The sequence below is a fragment of the Echinops telfairi genome, unplaced genomic scaffold, assembly GCF_000313985.2.
Source record: "Echinops telfairi isolate 266 unplaced genomic scaffold, ASM31398v2 ScPeMD7_9;HRSCAF=40, whole genome shotgun sequence".
In the NCBI taxonomy this organism is placed as follows: domain Eukaryota; kingdom Metazoa; phylum Chordata; class Mammalia; order Afrosoricida; family Tenrecidae; genus Echinops; species Echinops telfairi.
The window spans coordinates 97,865,769-97,872,442 of NW_022103906.1; the positions used below are offsets into that span (position 1 = coordinate 97,865,769).

Here is a 6,674-nt window from a genome sequence, read left to right on the forward strand (position 1 = left end):
AATCTTTCACTTAGCGACTGAGTGCCCTGACTGTTTAGACCAAGCGCTGAGCATGAATTAACATGGAGTGGCAGCCACGCAAGAACACATGCTACTATTCTGGGTCTGGGGAAAGGGCCCGATGCAGGGCAAGCTCCCGTTTGAGGAGCAAAAGGTACCCAGCATAGCTGGAGGGTCATCAATGCCCGTGGTGTGGGTTTCTAGGTCAAAGGATGAGCTAGTACCAGGTATTAAAATACTAACACCAGTCATCCCTTGAAAGTCCTGTCTCCTGGCCTCGGTCCTGGGCTCCCACAGGGAACAGAGGAGACATTTCTGAGGGATTGGCTGGCAGCCCGAGGACTGGCCTTGGCACCTTGTGTGTCCACTTCACCTGGTCCTGCACGTGAGTGAGGCTTGCTTTCATGAACTTTTGGCTCAGAGAGAGTTGGGGAGAAACCGGAGCAGCAGATAAATAGCAGGTGGAGGGTGGTGGATTGTGTGTGCTGCATGGCTGTCAGCCAGGCACTTGGGGCTCAGGTGCATGAGGGTGCTCTGAGGACGGAAGGGAAGAAGCTACATACAGAGAAATAAAGTTGGACTTACTTAGGAAGTGTGATGTCTCTGGTGGAAGAGTCTGGTCCTGAAGCAGAGGAAGGGCCTGAGGAGACGGTGGGGCTGAAGACACTCAGGCTGCTGCTCTTTCTTCCCACCGTTTTCACTGGGTTTCATGGACACGTTTCCTACAACCCACCCCAGGCCTTCCGGGCAAGAGCATCAGCGATATTAATTTTAATTATAAAATGAGGGTTAATGAAAATCTGGGATACTTTCTGAGCTAGGCACCATTCGAAACACCTTATCTCATCTGAATATTACAATTAACACTTAGCACCGCTTTCTAGACCAGAAGACGTAAACAAAGAGGCCATTTAAAGCAGCTGCTAGCAAGTCACTCAGCCTACCCTGGTGGCTACTGTACTCCGACCCCTCTCACCTGGCCTGAAGGAGTGGGCTTCACTGTTATAAAAGGGGCTTCGGAAAGCCGCTGGACAGACAATGCAAAAACCATGGATTGGTTTTTCATGAATTGTTTGAAGCCCTTCCCACACAGCACTCCAATAAAAGACTTCTGTGACTCAATCAATAATGGACGTGTTGAGTGTATAATATCTGTGATATTATAAGGCTCAGAAAATGTTTGCATATAATTGCACTAGTTCAACAGAATCTGTTTAACACCACAAACAATATTATTGCTACTAAAATAATCTCTAGTTTTAGACAAGTTACCTCCAAAACTAAACTCACTGCTGCCAACTGGATGCTGACTCACGGTGACCCAATAGGACAGGGTAGAGCTGCCCTGTGGGCTTCCCAGACTGCAACTCTTTCTCTTGTTTTATAGCAGTTTTATTGACACATTCTTTACACATCATACAATTCAATCATTCAATAGTATCCAGGAGAATTGTGTAATCATTGCCATATCAATTTTAGAGCATCCCCCCACCCACCCCTGTTGTGCCAGGACTAGATCAATTACCTAACCCACACGCAACTTTAATCGAAGTTCGTGAGCCTTTATTAGCCGGCAGTCATGAGGCAGCTAGAGCCAATTTCTGCCAAGACCCCGAGTGCTTAAAGTGAGAGCTACGAGATAAACAAAGTCCAGGGGGCAGGGGCCTAACACTCTTTGGAGAAAAGGGAAGGTGACCAGACGTCCCGCTTTTGGCAGGACAGTCCTGATTTTTGGCATTTTAAAAAAGTCCCGATTTTTGGAAAGAATGCATGACAAGCTAGGAAACAGTCTATTTGGTCCATATAGACCAAATTTTTAATCAAGAACACCCACCCCCGGTCAATGGTGTCCAGCTTTAAATCTGGTCACCTTAAGAAAAGGGTACCTTGGGTACAAAGTCAGGTGGTGGTATGATATTGGGGCCTATGAGACCTTCAAAAATAGAGTGGGGTGTTTAGACACATCATGAGCAACTTCAAGAATAAATGGCCACGGCCCAGCAGTTACAAGAGGAATGGCAGTAGTTGCGAAATGGCCAGACTTGGTCAGTAAAACGTGACTACAGTCAGGCTCATTAATACAGTATGGTTACGTTGTTAAAATGGCCACATCTAAATTGACCACTACATCCTGGTTACATTGGGGTTAATTGTGGTGGGTTATTACACCCCCACGGTTAACTCACCTTTAAAATGAGTTGTGCAAACCCAGTCAGGTCTAGTGCTCCCTCCCTCCTCCCGCCTCCATCGTTTATTCCTGAGACCCCCTTCCCTTCCTATCACGCACCCCGTCACCCCTGTATCAGTTATTGTCACTATGTGTCTCCTCCTCCTGCGCTTCACAAACAGGGAAACCCAACAGAATCAATAAAAAAGAAAATCAAAGCAAGTCGTAAGGTGGCAAGGATAAAATAATAATAACATAAAAGACCAAAATACATATAATGAGTACGAAAGAAAAACACCATCATCAACATTCCAAAAGCCAGGGAAGAAAGTTCTGTCCTGGAACAAGTAAGAGATACTTCACCCAGAACCAATTCAGGCCGGGTCTATAGTGAGGTCAACTGGCCAAGTATCGAGTTCCACTCGCCTTAATCAAGATTACAAGGGTCTCTGCCTGATAGTCACGCTGTTCGAGACTCTTGCCTGTGGCTAGAGGGGATCTGCCAGCAGCTCCATCTGCCTAACTGCAACTCTATAGGAGTAGAGCGCCTCGCCTTTCTACCGCAGAGCAGCAGGTGGTTTCAAACCGCTGACCTTGGAGTTAGCAGCCCATTCCTAAGGTAACCATCATGCCACCAGATATGATGCTCAGCTTCCCCAAAGGTCACAGCTTTGAAAACTCCATGGGGTCCAGTTGGACCCTGTAATCCATGAGGTGACCATAAACTAGAATCACCTCAATGACAGCTGATGGGTTCCTTTATATTTATTGATCTAACGGGGACATCGTTGGGAGAGTTTGATGTTCTTCACTCGGGAATATTATTTTCAATGGGGGCATCATTTAGCCGGTGAGAATCTACCAGACAGAAGAGCCAATGACTTAGAAAACATCCGGCTGGTTTGATGAATGCCTTCTGAGTGACGAGTGGTTTCAGGAGCCCGGTGGTGCTGTCAGTAACTGCCAGCCTCCTGGCTGGAAGCCAGTGGACCCAAATTCATTTCCTGCGCCCCTCCGCCCCCCAAAGGCGAGGCTGTCTGCTCCTGTAAAGGTCTGCAGCCTCGGAAACGCTGTGGGGGTGACTCAGAGTGGGAATGGGGAATGGGCCCAACGGCAGTGGGTGTGGGTTGGGGTTTCTGTTAGGAGTTACATCATTTTGTATGTAGTTTTATTATGTAGATACACGAAGTTGGAGTTATTTAGCAACTAGAAGAGCATCCGTTTGAAATTTCTGATTCATATATAAACTCATGTGAGAAGAAAGCTTCCCTTCCCGTTGCCAGCCACCGAGTTGGTTCTGATTCACAGCAACCCTGGGCTCCACCGAGGTTTCTGGGCACTGGTTGTCTTTTTCTCAGTTTATTTTGTGCACCGTGATACAGCACATACAAGGAAGCACTGCCATGCCCGTGTTCTCTAAACACACCCCTCAGGGAGAATTGCTTTCCATCACTTCGTGAAACCACCTTTACCATCCATTTCCTCACGGTCACTGAGCAGTTGGTTTTTTTAAAGAAAAACATTTTGTTGGGGGCTCTTATAACAATCCGTACATCAATTGTATCAAGCACACTTGTACATACGTTGTCATCACTGTTTTCTAGACATTTATTTTCTATTGAGCCCTTGGGGTCAGTTCCTCTCTTATACCATCCACTGTCTCCCCCCTCACTTTCTGTTGCTCATCCCCCTGGAGGGGAGTGTGTAAGGTTGTGTCAAGCATAGCTATCAGTTCCCTCTACCTTCTTTCCCCTCCCCACCTTGCCCCTGCCCTTCTGGTATCACCACTCCCATTCCTGTTCCTGGATTCTGTCCAGTGTTGTGAGATCTTACGTCTTCTCTGTACTCGACCACAGGCTTCGGTCGGCCTGCAGTGAAAGGCAGGACTGGGGTCATGATAGTGGGGGGGTGAGGAAGCTTCAAGGAACCAGAGGAATATTGTGTTTCACCGGTGCTTTACTGCGCCCTGGTTGACTCATCCCTTCCCTTGACCCCTCTGGGAGGGGATGTTCCCTTATCTACAGATGGACTTTGGGTCTCTGCTCCAACACCCCACCCCCGCCCCAATTCTCAACAACATGGTTTTTGTTGTTTGTTTGTTTGTTTGTGGTCTTCTGTTGCCTGTGACCCAGTCCCGGTGACACCTCATGATCACACGGGCTGGTGTGCTTCTTCCAGGTGGGCTTGTAGAAGCAAATTGCCAGGATTTTTCCCTGTATGGATTCCTCTAGGGAAAATCCCAAACCCAACCCAGGGTCACTGAGTCGATTCCTACTCACAGGGACCTGTGAGGACAGGGCAGGACTGCCCCTTTGCCCCTTTGGCTTCCCAGGGTGAATCTTTGTGAGGGCAGTCCCCTCATCTTTCTCCTAGGAGTGGCGGGTGGGTCTGTACTGCTGGCCTGTGGTTAGCAGCCCAGCCTGCAGCCCCCTGCACCACTGACACTCCCCACATCTTCCTCTGCCAGTTGTGAAATACAAGCCCTTTCAGCATCCCTTCTGACACTACCGATCCCGCCCGAACCACACTAGCTGCCTGGAGTCCACCCAGACTTCCGGGACAAAGTGGAGCCACGGCTTTGGGTTTCTGAGGCCGCCCATTTTAACAGGAGCAGGAGACCCATCTTTACCCAGCAGAGCGGCGGGGGGCTCCACCTGCCGGCCTTACTGGTAGCAGCCCAACATGCCAGACATGATGCCGCCCTAAGGACACTGAGACTTGCTGGAAAATCTTGACCCGAGGAGTGACCGGTCTAATCGAGGCTTGAACGGACTTTTCAGGCATCTTGCTCACAGACCAGAGGACATAAGAACGGGATGAATACGAGTCATCAGGAAGTGATGACCAGAGTCTGCTGCAGTCGCGGGCAATGAGAAGCACGTCTGTTCTGAAGGCAGAACCCACAGCAGACTGAGTACAGCTGTGAGAGAAGAGGAGACATTAAAGATCGCTCGATGAAGTGACAGGAGCCTTGGTGCCCCCCACCCCCGCCCCCAGGTATGAAAGGGACGCTGCACGGTCTGAGATTCAAATCGTCCAGCTGCGCCACAGGACAAAGATGCTGCTGTCTACTCCCAAAAAGACATCGCTTGGGACCTCTGAAGTTTGCCCTGCGTGTTAGAGATATTAGAGGAGATGCTGGACAGAGGCACCTGCACCTTAGGCATGTTCTCGCTGGAGGGATGAGTTGAGAGTCCTCACCCTGTCGGTGGAGTTACGTGAGAACAACTTGGGAGTGGGGTAAACCGTAAATAAGAGAAGAGAGTCCAGGCCCGAGACAAGGAAAAGGCAGGCAAGTCGAGCACAGATGGTGGAGAGGAGCAGCTGAGGTGACGAGAGGAAGACCAGGGGTGCACGGTGACCAGAAGCCAGTGGAGAGGGCTCTAGAAGCCAGTGGAGAGGGCTCTAGAAGCCAGGTGGAGAGGGCTCTAGAAGGAAGAAATGCCCAAAGCTAGTGAAACTCTGGGTAAGATTAGCAGAGGGTGCTCGCTTCGGCAGCACATATACTAAAATTGGAACGATACAGAGAAGATTAGCATGGCCCCTGCGCAAGGATGACATGCAAATTCGTGAAGCGTTCCATATTTAAAAAAAAAAAAAAAGATTAGCAGAGGACTTAGCAAGATACACATCACGGAAAAACTTGATTTCAGAAACGTGTGCAGGATAGAAATGTCGTCGGGCTGCAGAAAGGGCAGGAGGATGGGAAGAGCGGATGACAAGTAAAGACAACATCCTGTGTGAGTTGTGCTGAAAGAGTAGAGCATGATGGTAGTGGTGGGAAGACTAGCATGGTGAGCTGTTGTAGCATGTTTACGTGCGGCTGTGAAATGAATGTTGATTGTATGGAAGACAGAGAGAACCTGGTAGGAGCCCAGTCTTGAATGGCTGAGAGGATGGATTTGGCCCCTCCTGAGACCTCCTTTCAGGGCTGGATTATTGCTGTGTGACTAAATCTTGGGGATTCAAGGGATGGGGCCGCCACTCAGCTAGTCTTGGCCTCTGGTCTGCTAGGGTGTGGCCACATGAGACCTGGTCTCACCACCTCCTCCTGACCCCCAGGGGATGCCCAGATGCCAGGGACACATCCCCAGAACCCAGGTCAGCTCAGCTAAAAGTTGTTCAAGAGGTTTCAATGAAGGTGGATAGAGAGAAATAAGATCGCAAGGGGGCAATAAGAGCAGAGACTCTGTACTTAGAGTTGAATCCTGGCTCTGCTGTTTGCCTGCAAGTTACCTGACCTGAACAAGCTACTTCTCTGAGCCTGAGTTTTCTCATCTGCAGTACAGGAATGATGCCCCCACCCCACCCCAGCCACCTTATGGGGTTGTAGGGTCCAAGTGGGACAATGGATGCGCAAACCCAGAATGAACCTACAGCCGACCCCAATTCACAGCGACCGATGTGGGGGTTCTGCAGCTGTGACCCACGAGGAGAGCAGATGTTTCTCGGCTTTCTCCCGTACAGCAGCAGGTATGTTGGGGTGCTTACCTGACAGTGCCCCCAG

At 49.6% G+C, this 6,674-nt stretch overlaps 1 non-coding gene across 1 annotated transcript; it reads left to right on the forward strand.

Moving 5' to 3' along the window:
• The first annotated feature begins 5,649 nt into the window (after positions 1 to 5,649).
• On the forward strand, positions 5,650 to 5,756 carry LOC115868328. The gene has a single exon (XR_004045510.1). It is a non-coding gene; the product is annotated as a U6 spliceosomal RNA (small nuclear RNA).
• Positions 5,757 to 6,674: the final 918 nt, after the last annotated feature.